The sequence below is a fragment of the Petaurus breviceps genome, unplaced genomic scaffold, assembly GCF_028583685.1.
Source record: "Petaurus breviceps papuanus isolate PSGF00001 unplaced genomic scaffold, PetGlider_PUasm1.0 225, whole genome shotgun sequence".
In the NCBI taxonomy this organism is placed as follows: domain Eukaryota; kingdom Metazoa; phylum Chordata; class Mammalia; order Diprotodontia; family Petauridae; genus Petaurus; species Petaurus breviceps.
In genome coordinates, this window is record NW_027185889.1 from 5,162,008 (window position 1) to 5,184,852 (window position 22,845).

The following is a 22,845-nucleotide window of genomic DNA, read 5'->3' on the forward strand; positions in this document are numbered from 1 at the left end:
GGGGTGTCCTTCCCCTCACACAGCTCCAGCCCCGGCCTCCAAGCACAGAGAGGGGGCTGGGCAACAAAACCAACAAGGTGGGGTCCCTGGGGATCCAAGGCACTTCATCCCACCCACCATAGTCACAAGTCCATCCTCCCCCAGGGTCCCAAACTGTGGGATGCAGCCAGGAAACACATTCAGTGCCCCTGCTTTGCTGCTCAGTTCTTATCTTTTTCTGTGGCTGAATTCTGAACTCCTGGGCTCCTTCTCCTCCGGCAGGCGGCAGCCACTCCTGGCTTCTGCCCAGGTCCTGATGCAGGCAGCTCACCATTCCCGCTCTCAGCTCAGTGAAGTCTGCATGCAGGCCATTCTCCTCTCCTGCTCCACAGCTCCACAGAATCATGGCTACCACAACTGGGAAACAAACAATTATCCCAGTCCCCATACTTTCCTTTTACTCTGCAGATCCTGTTCGTGACGCCATTTTGTAGCAGCAAGCATCCCAAGCGTCCTCAGGGTTTGCAGCTACCACAGGTTCTTGGATCAGCTTTGTTAAAGGAAAGCAACTCAAAATGGGTTAACAAGCTTACTTTAATCAGTCAGACATATATCGTTTACCTTGTTCAGGAGAAAAGGTCAGAACCCCGAACCTCAAAGTATACAGGCATAATTATCAAGACAGAAACATCAAGTAGACAGATTTCCAAACTGTCCAACCATTACATCCATACCCAGTCAACATCTGGGTTTCCACATTCTGGGTTTTTCAAAGCCGGGGGACTCTCAACAACGGCTTCCCAGAATTCAGATCAAATCACAGAACACTTCTCAAAGTGAGTCCCAAAACAAAGCTACACATCAGGGCTTATATAGCCTTCTCCTGGCTCAGAAAATGTAACAACCTTATTGACTCACTGGCCAATCAAGAAGTATCTACTGAAAAACAAGCCTCCCACCCCAGACTCCAGGTGCACTTTAGCCTAGGGGCAGGGAAGATCTTTAAATCTGCATTTCCATTACAGACTCCCAACTTCAACACCTTTCCTCTATATCATTTTGTTTAAAAATCACAATTTTTGATTTGGAAAGAGCCATCTGGTCAAACTCAGATACCCAAAAGAATTCCCAATATGACATATACGATGTGATCATTTAGCCTCTGGAGACTATTTGTTATGAAACCATGGAACCATTAATAGTAGAATTATGCCCATTTTCAGAAATGTTTGCTTTAACAAAATATATATGATGGTTTTCAACTGAAGACTATATTCAGCTTGATTCCTGAAATAAATAGAAATTGAATTTTGAATCCCCAGATATTTTTAAAAAAGAAACTTTTACTATCCAACAAATTTAAATATTTTTTCTTTAAAATAGGCTGAAAATAATCATATTTGGACACCATAGTATTACTGTCTAATGAACTCTTGTTTTCAAGCTATTTAATTGGCTGTGAATAATGAAACAATTAAGTATTTTGAAAAACTGAATGATTCCTCTATCACATTTAAAATATATATATTTTTAAGTTACACCTTATTTAGAGAAAAACAATCCTATGGGAGACAAAAGCTGAAGTGAGCTTGAATATCTAAAAAGATAGAAAATCTGTGAGTGTCATGAATATTGGCACAGAGAGGGAGTAGAAGGTAAATTTTTTTTTGTGTGTGTAGCCACCCATTAAATCTTCATTCCTGTCCAAGTGTAATGAAGAAACTGAAGATATGCCAGAAAGATGAGCAAAGTTCTTTTTCTTTGTTGTTAATATATTCCAATTATTGGAAATTACGGGCATGCCCATCAACTGGGGAATGGCTGAACAAGTTGTGGTATATTCATGTTATGGAATACTATTGTGCTATAAGAAACGAGGAGCAGACAGTCTTCATATTTACCTGGAGAGGCTTATACAAACTGATGCTGACTGAGAAGAGTAGAACCAGGAGAAATTTGTACACAATTACAGACACAACATATGTGTGATGACTGACTTTGATGGACTGGACTCTTCTCAGCAATGCAGTGATATAAATCAATCCCAAAAGACTCATGATGGAGAGAAATATGTGCATCCAGAGAAAGAACTAGAAAGAAATGAATTTATATCTAGGTGGAAGCAAAATACCTGATCCTTTTCCTTCTCTTGTTTGGTTTTATGTCTTCTTAACCATTTTTCATTCCATCTGATACAATCCATCTTTATAACCTGACTAATTTATAATGTGAAAGTATTTACAGATCCTATACTAGACTATATGCTGCCATAGGGGGGAGGGGAGGGAGGGGTACAAAATGTGAAACTCAAGGAATTGTGGAATTGAATCCTGTAAATTAAAAGGAAACAAACAAATTAATTTTAAAAATTATATATATATATATATATTCTAATTATTGCCATTTATTTTGGAAACATCCAAAGCTCACATTTCTACATATGTGGAGAGCCAGGTGATGTTTTTATTGGATTGGAACACAAAACAGAGCAAAGTCCAAATTTTTTTATATGTGGTTTCACAAATATTTTTCAAGTCACACTTATTGAATTTAGAAATAAAAGAGAGGGGCGGCCAGGTGGCTTAGCGAGTAAGAGCACCGGCTCCAGTGTTGGGATGACGTGGATCAAATCTGGGCTCAGATACTCAGCACCACACCCAGAAATAATAACTGGCCGTGTAACCTTGGGCAAGTTACTTAACCCTGATTGCTTTAAAAAATAAATAAATAAAAGAGAATGGTGCTATAGTTAATTTTGTCATCAAAATGGTTTCTAAGTAAGATATGTTCAGACATTTTAAGTTGTTTGATGAATAGTATATTAGACAAAGACAAGGAAGTGGGAAGGGGAAACAAGTGCAGCAAACACTCACTTAAGAAACAAACTAAATAATTGGTAAAATAAAACTATGAAAAACATCTTGACTTAATAAAATAATGTGATCAGGAGCTTACCAAATATTTGTATTTCTGATGCACTATATCACTTCCACATCTCCATGATTATGTCTTCTGATTAAATAGCATTTCATGATCCTGTTAGGAAAAGCAGGGAAGATTTGTTTTTGTTAAAAATGAAATCATTTTAAGAAATTTTTTTCTAAGCTGTGTCATTTAGGCAAAATTGGAGAAATGGTTGAAATATGAACATTCATAATCTAACTTCATATATTCTACTTAAATCTTTGTCGCCATGCACATTTCCAAAATGAAACAAATATATCAACTTGTAATGCATTATGAAAACTAATGTCAAAGGTATTATTTTTAATCAGATACAGATTCTCTCTCTCTCTCTCTCTCTCTCTCTCTCTCTCTCTCTTTTTCACTTTCATCTGTTGGGAGAGAGAGAGAGAGAGAGAGAGAGAGAGAGAGAGAAAAAACATGTATGACGAAAAACACATATATATATAAATAAATATATTTATACATAAGTTTAAATATTATATTTAATTTTAATATATATATTTTCATTCTCACACACTCTCTCTCTCTCTCTCTCTCTCTCTCTCTCTCTCTCTCTCTCTCTCCCAACAGATGAAAGTGAAAAAGAGAGAGGGAAGGAAGGAAGGAGGGGGATAGGGTGGGAGGTGGAGGGGGAAGGATGCTGAGTATGGGAGGGGAGGTGGCAAAGGTGGGGAGGAAGGGAAGGTGGGGAGGAAGGGGAAGTGGAGAGGTAGGAGAGAGAGAGGAGGGGGGAGGAGGACACAGATATCCAAATCTATCCTATGTCTCTAGGGGTAAAGCCTGGAACTGAGGTTTCGTTGATGTTAAGATATCCTGATGTAGGACTTCTTCAACCAATAGAGGACAATAGCTCCTCTGTACCTTATGGTTTCAGAAAATTGCCTAGTGAATCTAGAGGTTGAGTAACTTGCCAGGGGTTACATAATTAGCATATATTAGAGGCAAAACTTGAACACACATCTTCTTGGTTTCAAGTTGGGTTCCCTGTCCTTTATGACATATTGCCTCAATAAATACTTATACTATAAAAAAAATAATTATAGCATCAGATATGGTGAAAAAAACAGAATTTAAAAGAAAATGGATTTCATCAACCAAGTTAAGTTAGAATTCATAGAAAGCAGACATTTAAGCAAGAACTTGAAAGATACATAATATCATGCACATATAAAGGTGGGCAGAGGCTATTTTTGGCTCCTTAGTTGTCCAGAGTTTGGAGCTAAAAGAAAGGGTCATGGATTCTCATTGATGACCAATGTCTGGTCTTGACACTCACACTTGACACTATGACACTCACATCATGGCTTTCCCCACACCGGACCACTCAGGTACTACCTTAATTTCATATTCATTAATGAGTTTAGGATAGTAAAGCAAACAATTCCTAAAATACAAGTAGCAAATGGATTGGAAATTTGTGGAACTTAGGAATGGATTATCCTATAATTAAGGGGAACTTATTTCTGAAAAACAGTACTTTAAATTATATTAAATTCCACATTACCTGGGTCATTTAGGTGCATGCGTGTGCATGCGTGTGTGTGTGCATATGTATGTGTGTGTGTGTATGTGTGTGTGTGTGTGTGTGAAACTGACCTACAGGTAATAGAATCTGCCACTTTTTCTGCCACTTATAGTCAATAAACCCTTGCAATATTTTAGAGTTGAGAGAATGAATCATTCCTTCACTTATCATTCAGTCCATCCCTATTAATATCTACAAATACTTTAGAAAAAGAAAAAAAAAACTATAGCCCTGAAAATATATAGATTTGATTATGCACAACTTGACATCTTCCTTCAATTTGTACTCTTTACGGATGAAAAGTGCTTAGTTTGAGGCATGTAATGTGTGAAGGTTGCACTCAGTAAATCTTATCAAGGCATTTGGATAATTCATATCACGACTTGTAGAGCAGTATCTTTTCAAGTTGGGCTAGGCAGAACACATTAAATCATAATGATAACACTTTCCTGAAAGTTATCTCCTAGTGGTCTGAGAGTAGACTACTTTATGCCCTCTCTGATGACATTTAGAATATAAATTAACCAGAATGACAAAATGTTAGTATTTTTAGGGTCATTTAGGCAAACTGCTTTATTTTGATGTAAGACAACTGAGGGCCATGCTGGTAGAAGTTTCTAAATTTTGGGGTGGCTAGGTGGCGCAGTGAGTAAGAGCGCCAGCCCCGGAGTCGGGAGAACCCAGGATCAGTTCTGGCCTCAGATACTTAACACCCACCCAGCATAACTGGCCGTGTAACCTTGGGTAAGTTATTTAACCCCAATTGCTTTAAAAAAAAAAAAAGGTTCTAAATTTTATGAAGGGAAGACCTAATGCTTCTGGCTCCAAATATGACACTCCACTACAATGCAGAGTTTTAATTTCGGTCTAGACATGCTAAAAAACTAAACCTTTTTTTCTTCACAACACTAGGTCATGCACTTTTAAAAGTAAGTTTTGAGGGAGGTTTAACTAAAATGTGATCTTCCATGAGATATTTTATGGATGATGGATCAATATGAAATGCTGACGTACTAAAATAATCATTGCATGTGTGAATGTGTGTTGCAAACTCATAGATAGATATAGATATAAATGAATAGATGGAAGACATGCATAGATCTTTAAATCTATTAAAATTGACATAACTTCTTTTTTTTCTCTCCTATAGGACAAAGTAGTGTAGAAAATTAAGAAAGGCAACTCTTCTTAGAGATATGATTTGATATTATGGAATATCCATATATAAAATGAGAACTATTGACTATAAGGCCAATGCATATAATTTTGAGTCTTTCAATTACAAAATTAGTATTGCACAATGCCTAGAAGATAGAGGAGACATGTAAATGTGTGGGTAGCTACTCTAATTGACTGAAGAATTCCCCTATCCCAAAGATAGTATTTGCAGAAAAACAATCAAAATGCTATCAAAACATTGGGGAAAGAATCCTAGAACCAGTAAGCTGAGATACATAAAACAACATAGAACATTTCAGTCAGATGTTGACCCAGATATTTACTAGTTGTTTTACACTGTGCAAAATCCCTAACTCTTCTGAGCTTGTTTTTTCATCTGCAAAAGGGGATAAGAGTTAGCATATACATGACATATAGATATTATATTCATATATGTGTGAGTTCAGATGTGATAATGTAGGTAAGAAGCTTAGTAAGTACCCATTATGTAGCAGGGACTGTACAACAAAAGGCAGAAACAAATAAAAAATGAACAAAATGTACTGTTCTTAGGATCACAGTATATGGAAGCAATAACATTCAAACAGTATAAAAATGAGCTATATACAGGATAAATTGGAAAGAAGGAATCAACATTAAAGGGAATCAGGAAAGATTTCTTGTGGAATGGGGAATTTTAGGAAGGAACTAAGGAGACAGCAATTAAGAGAGAGATAATCCTACGAATGTGGGGTAGCCAGTGAAAATGAATGCCTGGAATGGGAAGTTAGAGTGTATTGTGTAAAGAATAGCGAGAAGGCAGGTGTCATTGGATCACATAGGAAGCAGAGGAGAATAAGATATAAGACTGGAAACTAGGAAGAGACTTAGGTTATAAAGGGCTTTAAAAAGCAAACAAGATTTCATACTTGATCCAGGAGGTACTAGAGAGCCATTGGAACTCATGGAATAGGTCAATGATATGCTCTGACTTGTGGTTTAGGAAGATCAGAATGACAAGCTGAAGGGGCAATCAACTGGAATGGGGAGAGTCTTGAGGCAAAGAGACCAACTTGAAAGTTATGGAAATGATCCAGGTATGACATTATATGGGCTTTTATGAGGATAGCGATAGTGTCAGAGGAGTGAAGGGAGCATATAGGAAATGTAAACAGGTAAAAATCAACTGGATTAATCACTGATTGAATGGTGAAGATGAGAGTGAAGAGCTAAGAAAGATCCCTAGGATAAAGGCCTGGGAGACTGAGAGACAGAGATAATAAAAAGAAAGTTGGAAAGATAGAAGGGATTGAAGGGAAAGATGAGTCCAGTCTTGGATATGTTGAGTTTAAGAAGTCTATGAGGCATCCAATGTGACTGACTTTGAGCATGGGAATAAAACAAACACCAGTCATTAAGGGTATAGAATTCTATTTTCATTGAATTTTTAAATGTCAGTAGTACAAAATACTGCCTCTCAAAAACTCCTTTTACTCTATACAATTCATAAATGTCATAATCAGTTATAATTTTTAAAAGGATGAGACACTGTTGCCATATTAAAAGTAACATTACTATTGCACACTGAACAGAGAGTTTTACACAACTTATCACAATATGGATAAAGGCAAGCATTGGTAAGGAAAGGAAAAAAAAAGTTTATTTTAAAGGATTTATTTTAAAGCATTTTGGAAAAAAAAAAACTAACAGAATAGAGGAGAAAGACTAGAATCTTACATTTAGTGCTGGGAAGGATCTCATTCAGTTTAGCTCCCTCATTTTAAAGATAAAGGAAGTCAGTACCTAAAAGGCCAAGTGACAGAGTAAAGAACACACCAGTAGCACATAGCAGAACTTACTAGGACTTGAATGCATTATTTCTGACTGTAAATCTAGCATTCTTTCCTCTATACCATGCTACTCCAATTAAATGTTTGCAGCAGATTATAAGAACTATCTTGCATCTGCCATGAATCTTCCATCATGGATAAAATTATGCTATTAAGAGTTTAGTTCAAAATAATTCTCATTGTGCTGCATCATACATACATTATGATCTCAAGTATGTCCAGAAAGCACAGATATTCATATGCTTACTCCTCAAAATCTAGTGATACCACTGGGTCAAGATCCCCATAGGTGTGAGCCTCAGGGAGAATCAAGGACATGAATCTCACTCTTTGGAGTTTGAATTTGGATAAAGACATATTATTTCCCCATTTTCCAGGCATGCCAAATTCTTGTTATATAAATCACTTGAAAATTCTGAGACAAAGAAATAAATAAGCCCTGAAAACAAAAGAGCTACAGAATGTTTGCCTTGTTCATGTGCATCCAACTTCCATTATAGATAGTGGTAGTTATGTGTTTATATAAAGCAAAGACACTTTCTGAAGTCTTTGTTCTTAAAATATTTCAAGAAAGTGTTTTTTTAAGCTTAAACATTAGTAGCTACATGTTTTTCACCCATTCTTGTGCCCAAAACACTTCCAAGGGGATTTCACTTACTTTAAAAACCAAAAGTCATAGAGGGATGTTACATTAACTAATTTCAAGAAAAGACAACCACTAATAGAATGCAGAAGATCTTTTCAATCCTGTAATAATCAGGGGCAGCTAGGTGGTTCGGTGAACAGAGTACCAGCCCTGGAGTCAGGAGGACCTGAATTCAAATCCAGCCTCAGACATTTAACACAAAACTAGCCATGTGACCTTAGGCAAGTAAATTAACCCTAATTGCCTTATCTTATCCCCTCCAAAAAGCAAAAAAAACAAAACAAAACAAAACAAAACATCCTGTAATAATCAGTTCTGAATTGAAATAATTGACACCTGGGGCAATATACATATATATGTACATATGTACGTACGTATGTATGTACATATGTGTGTGTATTTGTATGTATATATACATATGTATATGTGTGAGTATATGGGTGTATGTATATATATTTACACAATACATATGTAATGTTATCACTCATTTTAGTAATGCAATTATTTTTAAAACTATAACCCCTAGAAAGGATCATTAATACAAGAGCTCGCACATATATGCACATATACATTGGGCATGAGTAGCTAAGTAAACGTGTATCAACACCATATGGATGTTTGAACATGTGCATAATGAAATTATCTCTAAATATTATGCTAGAGGGGGAGGCTGAATTATGTATCATTTGCCCATTATCTAGATATGGGAAACCTGACAAGCCAAGGCTGTGAATTATTGAGATGTGTTTCAGGTTCATGGCAACAATTAAATTTATTCCATGCTCTCTAGCTATGTGACTATCACCTCCAAAGGGAAAATACCATTTTGACAACACTATACTTTATTCAAAACAACAACAACACTTTAAAAGTTTTAATTTTTGAGGTTTTTTTTTTTTTTGCATACAGTAGACATTCCCAAGGTCTCTGGGCAAACTTGTATGCCTCTTCTGGAAGAGTTTTGGAGTGTCTGAATACTAGTAGAGATTTTAAAGAAGTTATGAGTTCAGCTCCCCTTATAGGTGTTAAAAACTAACATGATTTTACTGTTTACCTACTATTTACTTAGATGAACTGGTACCCTTAATAGGGATATAGACAAAACATATTGCATGGTCCTACTTTTGTCAGGCCAGCACTGTTGGTGGGCTAGCTAGCAGTGAGAATAATGAGATGGGGGGTGTAATCAATGGTCCATTTATTACAGGACCATTTCATACAAAGCCAAAGATGCAAGGAGTTCACAGAGTTTTTATGCCACCCTCCCCCCCAGGAGAATGTAGACACCCCCAAAGAATGCAGACAATGTAGACAGATCCTACATCAAAGGAATGCAAACAATGTAGAAGCAGCCTCCCTTAATCCTGTTTACTATTTACCCTTGCTTAAGGTTAGTTATTTAATCAGGTATTATTCTAGAACCATATCCGGAGGCATAAACAACAACAAAAAAATTACCTCCCTCTTGCTATCTGCCCAGTAACCTTTATAGATAATTGTATAGGACAGGGGAATATACCTAGAGAGGTCAAGGGACCCCAAAATGTTCACTTCATAATACATCCTCTTGCTTGTCTTCCCTGTAGTCTTTCAGATAAGAATATGGGGAAGGGGAACATTTCATTAGCAAAGCCGAGAAACTTCTGAAAGTTCGCTACATGGTCCCTATCCTTATGAGATGTTTGTAGCAATAACAAACCAATGAAATGAATAGAGAATAAGTATAAAGTATATGGCATTTAATTGTAGATAGTGTCAATCTTAAACATAAAAGGAGTTGAGAGAATGGAGAAATCATTATGTAATTTAATAGTCAAGGAAAGGTTTCAAGGAGAAGAATTAGGCACTTTATTTGAGCCTCAGAAGATAGACAAAGGCTTGGGTTTGGTGGAGTAGAAGGGAGGATACAGGACATTCCATTTCTGAAATAAATACCATCAAAAGGATAAAGGAATGAACAAATGATATTGTTATGACAAGGGGAGGAAGCGAGGAGTAGAAAATAAACAAACCTGGTAGACTAGAGTAGAAGAGTTGTAAGGGGTTTTTGGAATGTCAAACTTTTTCCTTGGCCTTTTTTTTTTTCCAAAAGGCTTTATTAACTTCTGATTTACATCATTCATTTCCGCCAGACTTTGAGTTACAAATCTTCTCCCCATTTTTCTCCTGCCCACTGCCCCAAAATAGCAGTCAAACAAGATATCCCCTCCTCCAATCTGCTCTCTCCCATATTTTCTCCCATACCCCTTTCAACATTTCCAGTGGATCACTATGCCCCAGTGGCTATATATCGTATTTCCCAATTACATATAAAATAACATTAATTATATATATATATATATATATATATATATATATATTTGAATATTTGATTTTAAAACTTTGAATTCCAGATTCATTCCCTTCCTCCCTTGTCACCCACCCTTACTGGGAAGATGAGCAGTTCAATATAGGTTGTATATGTGTGGCTAATGCAAAACAATAACATAGTAGATATATTGTAAAAGACTGACTATATTTCCCTCCCTCTTATCCCACCTCCCACTTGTTCTATTCTCTGCTTTGATCCTGTCCCTTTTCAAAAATGGGTGCTTCCAACTTCCCTCACCCTCAGCCTGCCCTCCCTTCCATCATCCCCCCTCCCATCCCCTTCCCCCCCCCTACTCTCCTGGAGGGTGAGATACCCTATTTAGTGTGTATTTCCTTCCCTCCTCAAGCCAAATTCAGTGGGAATAAGGTTGACCCATTCCCTTTTGCCTTCCTATTCTTCCCCTCCATTGTAACTATTTTCCCTTGCCTCTTCTATATGAGATAGTTTACCCCATTCTGTCTCTCCCTATCTCCTCTCATTATATTCCTCTCTCACCTCTTAATTTCACCTTTTAGGCATCATCCCTTCCTGTTAAATTGGTCCTGTGCCCTCTATCTCTGTATATCTGTAAACATATTACATATATATCTGTAAACATATCTGTAAACATATAACATATATATGTAAACATTCACATATGTATTCATATACCCATATACCCTCATATATATACATACACACACACACACACACACACACACATATATATATATATATAAATTTCTATTCCCTTCAACTGCTGAGAAAAGTTTCATAAGTTACAATTATTGTTTTTTCCATGTAGGAATGTAAATAGTTCAATGTTGATAAGTTCCTTATGACTTCTTTTCCCTGTTTACCTTCTCATGCTTCTCTTGCTTCTTGTATCTGAATGTCAAATTTTCTATTCAACTCTGTTTTTTTCATCAAGAATGCACGAAAGTTCTCTATTCCACTGAATGACTATATGTTCCCCTGAAACATGATACTCAGTTTTGCTGGGAAGGTGACTCTTGGTTTTAATCCCAACTCCTTTGGCCTCTGGAATATCATATTCCAAGTCCTTTGATCCCTCAGTGTATAAGCTGCCAGTTCTTGGATTATCCTGATTGTGTTTCCACAATATTCAAATTGTTTCTTCCTGGATGCTTGTATTATTCTATCCTTCATCTGGGAATTCCAGAACCTGGCTATAATATTCCTAGGAGTTTTCTTTTGGGGATCTTTTTTCAGGAGGTGATCAGTGGATTCTTTCAATGTCTATTTTGCTCTCTTGTTCTAAAACATGAGGGCAGTTTTCTTTGAGAACTTTCTGGAGCATGATTTCTAGGTTTGTACTTTGATCAGGGCTTTCAGGTAGTGCAATAATTTTTAAATTATCTCCCCTGGATTTATTTTCCAGGTCATGGAAAATAAATGGTTTTTCCATGGTTTTTCCCACAAGATATTTCACATTGCCTTCTATTCTTTCATTTGTTTGGATCTGTTTAACAGCATCTTGATTTCTCATGAAGGCATTCACTTCCATTTGCTCCAATCTAATTCTGAAGCAATCATTCTCCTCAGTGAGCTTTTGAGATTATTTTTCCATCTGGCAAATTCTGTTTTTTAAGGCATTCTTCTCCTCATTGCCTTTTTGAGCCTCTTTTGCCATTGGGGTTAGTATGTTTTTTAAGCTGTGATTTTACTCTGTCAGGCTATTGACTCTCATTTCATAATTTTCTTTCATCGTTCTCATTTCTCTTCCCAATTTTTCCTCCACTTTTCTTATCTGCTTCTTAAGGTCCTCTATGGCCTAAAACCAGCTTTTATTTTCCTTTGAAGTTTTTGGTACATGAGATCTGACTTCACTGTCTTCCTCCTGTTCCATGCTTTGCTCCTTTTTGTCTCCAAAATAGGAGTCTAATGTTTGAATCTTTTGTCTGCTTTGTTTCCTTTGCCTGGTCATGTCACCCCTCAATCACTTGACCCCTGGGCTTTTTGCCACAGTAGGACTCTGCCACCAGACAGGGGAGCTTTCATCCCAAATGCTGGGGTTTTCTCAGCTGCCAGAAGTATTAGATGGGTGCCCTCTCTGAGGTCTCCACATGCCCTGGCAAGCTGGATACACACCCCAGGACCTCCACCCTAGACTGCAATCCAGATCCAAGAAGGTTTAAGCAAGAGGGATTACCCCTCAGACTGGTGTTTGGTCCCCCTACAATCTGCAGGCCAGGAGCTCGAGCTGCCACGTAGCGCTGGCTGGCTGTGCTGGCATCTCAGAGGCTCCTGGCCCATTGGGGCAAAAGCCACGCACTCCCTCTTACTGGGTCCCAAAGTCCAGACTGCGCTGACCTCTCACTTTGTTCTTCTCATCTATGTGTTGATAAATCTGGAAACGGCCACAGCTGGTGCTGATCTGGGGTCTCTCAGGCCTGTGGCTTGTCAGGCCAGCCCTTGGGCTAAAGCCCCAGCATGGGGCTGGGCTGGGCTCCAAGAGCACTGAGATGGCTGAATCCTGCTGGCCTGCCAGGATGTCCTTGGTGGGAGGTTAGCTTCTCTGTGTCATTTTGTGGGATCTGCAGCTCCAAAGTTTGTTTTGAGTCCCCTTTTTACATGGATTGGGGAAGGTGGAAGCTGGAGCTGCAGGGAGGTCCTGCTTCTACTCTGCCATCTTGACTCCGCCCCCCTCTGGACTTCTTTTTCTAGTCTTTGTACAAATACTCTATTTTTCATCTATCCTAGTCTAACTCTTGTTCCTTGAACAAAATACTTGATTTCTCATATTGGTGCCTTGAACTGTCAGTCTCTTCACACCCAGGATGTTCTTCCTTGTCATGTGTCACTTAGAATTTCTTAATTTCTTCAAGATTCAACTAAAATTGCAATTTCTGAAGGTTAATTATTCCCAGTAATTCCCTGACATTGACCAGTCTTGGCAAGAGATTGGATACTGGGGGTGGGTGGGTGAGAAATAGTGAGCAGTTGAGATTAACACATAGGTTATGAGTCTGGGTAATTTATGGCATAGTGACCTGGATGGTAATAGTAAACAGTTTTAGTGAAAAAATAATGAATTAGGTTTTGAACTCATTGACTTTAAGATGCCTATAAGGCATCAAGTTTGAGATAGACATTGGAGATGCAAGTCAGCTGGTAAGAAGAGCGGTTAGGGCTAGGCAAGTAGATTTGGGGTTCATTAACAGAGAAATCATAATAAAATTCATTGGAGTCATTGAGACTGCCAAATGAAATAGTGTAGAGGGAGAAGAGAAGAGGGTATATGGTGGATCTCTATGGGACATCCACAGTTACTAAATATGACCTGAAGATCAAAGCAGTCCCAAAAATAAATGGTCTAATAAGTAGGAGGAAAAACACAAGAAAATAGTGTCACCAAAACTTAGAGGAAAGAGAATCAAAGAAAAGAGGTTGATCAACATCATCAGAGTGCAGAGAGGTCAAGAAGAATCAGTATTGAGAAAAGACCATTAGATTTCACAGTTAAGACATCTTTGAGAGATTTTTAAGAGTAATTTGGAGAGCACAGTTTTGATTAAGCCAGGCTCTAGCATGCAAAAAGAGTGAGAGGAAAGAAGTTGAGGCACCTATTGTGGTTGGCCTTTTCAAGGAGCTTTGTCACCAAAAGGAGGAGAGGGGATGATACTTAGCAAGGAAATATGGATCAAGTAAGAGGTTTTTGTTGTTGCTGCTATTTTTAGGTTTGTTGTTTTTTTTTTTTAGGATAGTGTAGACATTGGAATATTTGCAGACAGAAAAGAAGGTACCAGAAGATACAGTATAATTGAAAACAAGTGAGAGGGAATTAAAGTTATTTTTATAGATTGTCCCAAAAATATTAGTGCAGTTTTTAACTAAAGATTAATGATTTGGTACACATTATCTCATTTAATCCTTGTGAGATATTATTCTTTCTACCCCCTCCCTCACTCCCCCCCCAGGAGATAAAAGATCTTGTGTTGTAGAAATGGACATTTAGGAGTTGCTGGTAAATAATGTGACAATTTTTCCCCCTTTTTGTTATGGAACATGATTCAGTAGCACCCAACTAACCAAACTCTCTTATGAACTTTGATTATGAAGCTCTGGGGAAAAAAAATCCATGTAAATTCATATATGTGAAGTTTCAGGGGTGGCCATGATGTACACTTTGTTCATCTAGGGATTAAAGCAATATTGACAAGGGAAATTCAGCAGTGACCTGTCAACTTTGTTATGTTTTCTTTGTAGCCTGACATCAGAGTCAATTGTGTTCCATGTAAGTGTAATCTGGTATCCCTGCTAGGAAGGATGATGAAAAGGCTTAAGAAATGTGTTAAATGTAATGATCAATTTTTATTTTTACCTTTGCTTCCTGACTTCCCCTGTATCCTTCAAGATTTAGCTCAAATGCCACCTTCTTTCAGAAACCTTCCCTATAAAATGTTTTTTCCATTTATACTGTATATGGCTATATCCTTGTATGGAGAGTGTACCTAAAGATTCATTGGAGGGAGTGCTGGGCCTGGACCTGCATTTTCAAATTTGTCTTCAGGTGCTTATTAGTTGTAGGACACTGTAAAGCCAAGCACGATCAGCTTTCCAAAAGACTGCTGCTGTGAACAGCTTTCAAGGTTCTGATTACATAGTATAGCATATTTATTCAATAACAAATCAGAGCGAAGCATTCACAGAAAATCAAAATACAGCATTCACCATGTCACAACTCAACAACTTGTCACTAAAATGTCCACAAAGTTGTCACAAAAGTGGTTACATAGTTTTAAACAAAGTACAATCATTTAGTGAATCACAAAATCCTTAATTCAATAACAAAGTAAAAAAGTCAAAGTTTTCCACCCTTAGGTCACAGTAAGTCATAATCTTCTCAGTCAGTACACAGTATCCAAATCCAAGTAAAGTCTTCTTTCAGCTTGACTCCAGGCTGGCTCTCAGCTTCCATGGTTCCTCTTCCATGGTCTCAGCTCCAACTGTCACCTGCGTTCAAAGGCAGGCAAGCTCCCAGTTCTTTGTCCAGTTCTTCATCCAGTTACCATTCCATATTGAAATTTATAGTGTCCGGTCCACCTCAAGTGCTTCATAGTTCCTGTTTCCTTGACAGAGCCACAATAATATTCATTCACATTGCTGGCACCATCGTCAATTCACTATCTGCCTGTGAAATCAACTCAGATACACCAAGAAGTTCTGAGAACTCAACACAAATTGTCAACATAGAAATCAACACAGACCCACAAACAAGGTCCAAGAGGTCAGCATAAATCATCAGTAAAGTCCCAGGACCTCCAAAACCCTCCTCCAGGACTTCTATACACATACAACCAGAAAATCCTCTTTCAGGGCTTCCAGTAGGGTCCTAGGGTTTCTGTAGAAAGTATCACAAACAAACATCAACATAGACAGAGAAGACAGAGTACCAGGATACCACAAGTTTTCTCCTTCTTGACTCTGCCACCACAAGAGTTCTCTTCTCAATTCTGCTGTCTCTAGCCTGGGCCTCTCCTTATATATAGACATTAGCTCCTCCCCTTCCTATTGCAGGAGTTCATGAGTTCTAGGGTTCACAAGTTATGGGGTTCACAAATTCTGTTTCTTAACAGACTTGATACGAGACTCAAAAGAAACTTGAACTGAAACAAGGTGTCAATTCAATAGCTGAAACAAGGTGTGAGCTACTTTTGTGTTTGCCATTACAGACACTGGGAAAGTCACTTCTAAATTCCTTAGTTTTCTCACCAGTAAAATGGAGGCAATAATAGTAACTAACTTCCAGGATTATTGTGAAGATAAAATGAGATTATATTTGTAAAGTACTTTGCAATCTTTGGAGTGCTATATAAATGTTAGTAATTATTCTTCTTATTATTAATAATAGAGAACATAATTTGCATATTTTCTCTCATTAGAATGTAAGCTTCTTGAGAGGAGGCACCACACTTCTGTCTTTCTTTATATTCACCCCACTTAGCACATTGATCGTCACATTCTAAGAATTTAATCAATGCTTGTTGACTGGTGACTCATTCTGCAATTGTAGGTAACTTATAGCAATGGTGTCAAATTCTAATGACCACTGAATAACACATAAGGATCCCTGCAAGCTGCATATTGACTTTGAAGACAATAAGTTCATAGAATCTATATTTTACATTTTGATCTGGTTGAGGTGCATTGAGGAGTGTTGGAGGTCGCTTGTGCATGGGCACGTTTGCCTTAGACTATTAAAACCTTATGATTCTCAATAGTTCAGCTTACGGATATTAACAAGAATGTCTCTATGAAGAGACTCTGACCAACCTGCTCATGAACACTGTATGCTGAATTTAGAAAACCAGAAAAATGTCCAAACAAGCTATTGTGGAGAACATGTGTTACAGAAAAAGAGACATAACAGAGGGAGTACCAAGTAATTCTCAGATGAAAATAGTGGACATGGGGAGAAAATATCATAGTATATAAATATAGTAGAATATATAGTGTCATTGGAAATAACATCAGACTTTCACAGAAATAAGGGGAAGATTTACATGACCTAATGAAGAACTAAGAAAGCAGTCTAGAGAACAATATTGTTTTAGAGAACAATACGGACTGTTCCAAAGGTCTTACCACAGTTCTAAGTTTTGATTGCTTAAAATAGTAAAGTAGGGATAGCATAAATGGAGATAAGAAGAGTGTGTACATCCCAGGCTTGTTGTGAGTCTCAAATGACAATGTTCATTAAGTGCTTTGCATTTTATAGCACTATATAAATGGTAATTAATAATATTAACTATAGCAACAATAATTACTAATACTGTCACCACTGCCATGGCTGCCACCATCACTACTACTACATGGTTCCTATAAATGGACCAAGTGTTCTATATTTCATTTTATCCCTAATTCACTCACCTCTATTCATTACCTGTCTCTCCTAGATGAATGTCAATCAAATGTTTAATAAATATAACATCTTTTCTTTCATACAAGGCATTAATAAAATATGAAACAGGAGAGAGTCAATGAAAAAAAAAATCTTGACCAAAAAGCAGCAGATAGCACTTTTGACTATTCCTTCCTTCTGAGTTTGCTGTTTCTATCCCTTCTATGATGCCACAGGCTCCTGGTTCCCCTTCTTAAGGGGATCTTAATCTAAATTAACTGAATTTGACACCATTGCTATAAGATACCTACAATTGCAGAATGAGTTGCAAGTCAAGTAATCTAATTTTTTCTGTCATTTGCTGGCTTCTTTATTTTTTTTCTTTCAGCCCTGAACCCTTTGCTATTCTCTCTCATTATACCCTTGCTACCTCCTGAGGTTGTTGTGAGGATCCAATTCCTACATACACACACATACACAGTACATATATGAGTGTTTATATATATATATATGCATGTAGATGCACATATTATATGTGTATATAATTTTATCTGAAATATGTATGTATGTGCATGAAATATGTATGATGCATACATGTCCATGCACACAAATGTATATATACATATATAATCTTAGGAATGAAGGACACAAACATTTATTAAGTACGTACTATGTCAAATCTACTATACTAAGCTGTTAGCACAGGGCCTTACACATAGTAGGTGCTTAATAAATGCTTCTTTCCCCCTTTTCTTCCATCTGTCTCTAGATTTATAATCCAACCCTTGACTTCTCTTCTAAGCTCCACACCTATTTCCTAAAAGCTATTGCCTTAGGACATCTCTACTTAGCATTAGCACCAAAATGTTAAAATCAACATATATAAAATCAAGCTTATTATCTTACTTCTTTAAAAATACTGAGAGAACTGTATGTTTATGATGTCAGGACCATCCTAATTACATTTTAACTCTTTAGGTTCAAAGATACTTATTAACAAGCTGACTGTGGGGGAAATTTTCCTACTGTAATGGTTCTCAAAGACTATTATGTTATAGAATCACTTACAACTAATGGCCAAAGGATAAACCCAAATCCTGAAAGTGAAGAAGCTTACTTATGATATGCATCAGTGGAGAAGTCAACAAGTATTTAATTATGCACATCCTAGTGCCAGGCTCTGTGCCTGGGGATACAAAGAAAGATAAAAATAGTTCCTTCTCTTAGGGAGTTCTTAGCCTAATGGGGGAGACAGCAGGCAAACCACTAAGTATAAACAAGATAAATTCAAAGTAAATTGAAGGTTATCTTTGTTGTTTAGTAGTTTTTCAATTGTACCTGACCCTTTTGGACCCCATCTGGGCTTGGATTTTTGAAGTTTTTGTTTTTGTTTTGCAAAGACTCTAGAGTGGTTTGTAACTTCCTTCTCCAGGTCATTTTACAAATGAGGAAACTGAGGCAAAGAGAGTTAAGTGACTTGTCCAGGTTCACGCAACTAGTGTCTGAGACTGAATTTGAAACCCAGAAGATCAGTCTTCCTAATTTCAGCACTGACAATTCTATCCACTTGACTAAGAGCTTATCTTGGGGTGGAGGGGGGGCACTGCGGGGGGACAGAGGGACCACCCTCATCCTCAAAACCTCTGTTTAGGTTTTATGTTGGAATGAAAGGAAACAGTCCAAAGTCACTGCGCATTGAAAAGAGAAGCTTTCTTTGCCCTTAAAGAGCAAGGATATGCAATAAGACAGGATCACCAAGTTTCTCTAGACATAGCTCCCCTTGTCTCCATATGGAAACAAGTCTCATCAGTAAGTGATCAGGGTATGATTTGCATGGTATTGGGCACCTGCCAAGTGTGAGAGACCCAAACAAAGCATAACTGAGATTTTTTATGCCTGTAGGCCAGGAATCTGAACCAGGGAAAACCCAGACAATCAGATTGCTTGGGTGGAGGAATTCATATTAGGGAAGCTGGGGTTGAAGTGAAATTTCATCAAGAAAACAGGCTGCAAAACAGAAGCACCATGAAATGAAATTTATAACCCTATCTGGTACCATAGAGTTAGGCAGGCTACTCGCCTTCATTAAATTCCTACACTTTTACATCTGATTCTTTATTGTTTCTATTTTCTTTGAATCCTCAGTGTCTGAATAGGAGACTTCCTTATATATATATAGAGAGAGATGTGATTTCATTGATATAGAGAACTCTAAGGTAAAGAAACTCCTTCTACCAGTGCAGTCTGGCACCTTCTTTACAACTTATGCTCTTAAAGTGCTACTAAAAAACTGAAAAATTAAGCAGTTTGTCCAGGATCTGGTCCAAGTTAGAGGCAGCACTTAAACTCACATCAGTCTTTTCGGTCAACTAGGTGGCAGAGTGGAAAGAGTGCCAGCCTTGGAGTCAGGAGGACCTGAGCTCAAATCTAGTCTCAGATACTTACTGGCTATGTGACCCAGGGCAAGTCGCCTAACCCTGTTTGCCTCAATTTTGTCATCTGTAAAATGAGCTACTGTAAAACCACTCCTCTGTCTTTGCCAAGAAAGCCCATATAGGGTCATGAAGAGTCAGACAATTGACTATACAACAACTTTGTCTTTGTGGGAAGCTCTCTATGTAATCTATTTTCAACTTTCTTACACTTATTTGGCACTTAATAAATGCTTATTGAATTGGATTGATTTGATGCTCTCATAATGCTATGGAGATGAATCCGATGTATCAAAAGCCCTGTAGGCAGTATACAAACTATGGCAGGGATCTTACAAGTCTAGAAAGGTTCCTTGTATGGGTCTAGTGATGAAGTTTATATCCATTGTCCAAGAATTACCAACAATCTCAACAGGTTACCCATAGGCTGTTTATGCATATATATGTACAATAATACATGTATACATACATGTGTATATAAATATATACACAGATACTTATGTATGTATATATACTTGTATATGTGCCTATACATATATAGTCATTTATATATGCACATATATGTATAATTTATATGTATTATAGTCTATATCAGTGCAGCGCACGCCGGCTCCAATGGAATTCCAGAATCTTGGCTTATTGAAGTAATCACTAGGGGAACATTCTCGACAGCATTTTCTTTCAAGTACATTTTTGTACAGATTCTGCAAATCCAATTTTCATTAAACATTCTGTTTAATAATTCATCTAGAGTATTTAAAAATTGGCTGATTCTCCAATTTTCAGGATTCTTTCAGAAAAAAAGGTGCTATCACTGGTACCATTAAGAAAACCAAGCAAAACCAAACAAACACATTTCCTTTATCTTGGAACTTTGAATGATACAGCTCCCCATACTATATGAGTTATACAAAAGATTTTTTAAAAAGTTATGTCTTTTTTATGTTCATTTTTAAGAGCTCTAAATATATATTAAAAAAAACATACCAAACAAGCTTGCTTTTAAAGGGACACACTTTCCTCTTGGAAATATATTCTTCTTGTTTTAGAAAATACATCAGGGAAAGTCAACCTATAATTTCGGCATGGGAGAAAAATTGAGTCAGGTAAAAAAAGGTCAACATCTAGTTTCAAACCTACATGTAACCAATAGATCCCATTTAACTAATGATTCTTTTTGTGCAACCTTCAAACCTGATGTTTTCCCATATAGGTAATAGAAATTAATACTTTTAATAGCATTTTGCAATTGTTACTATAAATGTCCCATTCAAAAATGCATGAATAATGCATTGGGCCATCTAAGGTATTAAAGAAAATGCATTTTGTTTTAATTCTTGGTGGGCTAATTTTATTGAAATTGCCTGGAAGTAATTGAAAGTTTAACAAAGTAACCATAATTCTCAAATAGTGGTTGCTGTTATAATTATAAATGACAAGGTACCATGTCATTTCTCATAACCATTACAAAATCAATGATGATAATTATTGGAACAACACTGTTCTTCTCAAAAGGTAAAGCTGGTTGTGATAATTTAGAAATTAATGTTTACAAAATTATATTATGAAGACTTAATTAGGTATATTCATCTTTAAATAGTTAAGATTATTAGAAACACAATTTAGCTTACTATATATGGAAAAATGATCCAGTATGGGGTAATGGACAGAGAACCAGTCTCAGAGCTGTGAGGACATGGATTTGTATCTCTTCCATTCTCTAGGCAACGGTGTCAGATTCAACATCCCTATGGTGCCATATTGACTTTGTTTTAAAATGTGATATTATGTTTTCTTTTATTTTGTTGATTTTGGTAAATATTGGCCAATGAATTTTAAAATGATTTTGAGTGCAATGTATGCACCAAGGAGTGTTGTGGGTGACATGTTACCCTCAGAGTGTATGTTTGACACCTCTACTCTTGGTAACTGTGACAGGGTAAATTAACGACAGAATGAAAGCCTACATTGGAAGAGTTTATTCATCTTGGAATTTCCTAAAAATATCAATGAAATTTTCCACCTAGTCCCAATCCAGGGGAATACTGAGAAATTCAGGAGTTAATTTCAATGCTAATAAAATGTCATTAAAAAAGAAAAAAAAACTTTTTTTTTCTCTATGCTGAGGTATAAGCTCTAAGAAGCCAATGTTTTTACAATCCTAGTGAAGTAGGGTTTGTAAAGTACTTATTGGCTCCCAAGGTGGCCCTTTGTTTTACTTTAAAAAAAAAGAAAAAAAAAGACATGCAATGAACTATTATAATAATAAGGAGTTTTGGAATTTATAGAGCACTTAATCTCATCAGAATGTATAAATATTAACTAATTCATATATAACAATTCCCAAATATGCTAACATTTCTTCTGAAATAATTAGATTCATGAATAAAGCAAACAATAAACTCTAGAAATGTGGGGTTTTAAAAATTTCAATTATTCTACAGAAAAGGCCTTAAAAGAAATAAAAATTCTATAGATGAGAATAAAAATTAAAAGTTGGCAAGATGCTTCAGTTTATCAGGATAAGATAAACCCTAAAGGTAATATTTTTATATAAAAATGTGCTGTATTTGTTGTTGTTTTCTTTCTCACTAGGAAGAACAGTGAAAAGACAATTAGAAACAATGACTGAAGGATGGACCAACCATAGAAAGAAAGCCAAGATCTGGAGCTAAACACTGATCTTGTTTTTCTCACAATATCGGCCAAACACAAGGATATTTCACTCTTCCATTTACCTTTCATATAGTCTTGTTAAGGGACTTCTTACAAGGCTCAATTTTCTAGAAAAGAGAAAGTGAAAATGCCAAGAGTGAAGGGTTCATTTGAACTTTTAAAGGCACAGCATAATGAGTAGGCCTAATGTTGATATGTGACATGAAGCATTACAAAAAGTGTCTCCTTAGACAGTAGTCACCTGGGCATTTGCTCTTGAGAGGGAAGTGCTGCCAGCAGTTAGCTGTCTGGTAGACATTTGGCCAAATTCTTAACAACAGATGACTAAACAAGCATGTTTGAGATTGTAAAGAAAAATAACTTTGAAACATGGATTCTGACCAATACAATAGGACTG

The 22,845-nt window shown here is 36.8% G+C and overlaps 1 protein-coding gene across 10 annotated transcripts in view; it reads right to left on the bottom strand.

The window, feature by feature from the left end:
• Positions 1–22,845, bottom strand: part of MGAT4C (MGAT4 family member C) — a 355,403-nt gene that overhangs the window by 157,737 nt on the left and 174,821 nt on the right. For 7 of the 10 annotated variants that reach the window (XM_069095115.1, XM_069095106.1, XM_069095109.1 and 4 more), the window contains 2 exons: positions 20,760–20,844; positions 2,935–3,015 (listed from right to left, as the gene is read on the bottom strand). The gene's annotated coding sequence lies outside the window, so the exon portion shown is untranslated. Of the gene's footprint in view, positions 1–2,934; positions 3,016–20,759; positions 20,845–22,510; positions 22,556–22,845 lie in introns of all 10 variants that reach the window. The other 3 variants (XM_069095113.1, XM_069095112.1, XM_069095110.1) reach the window with 2 other exon arrangements.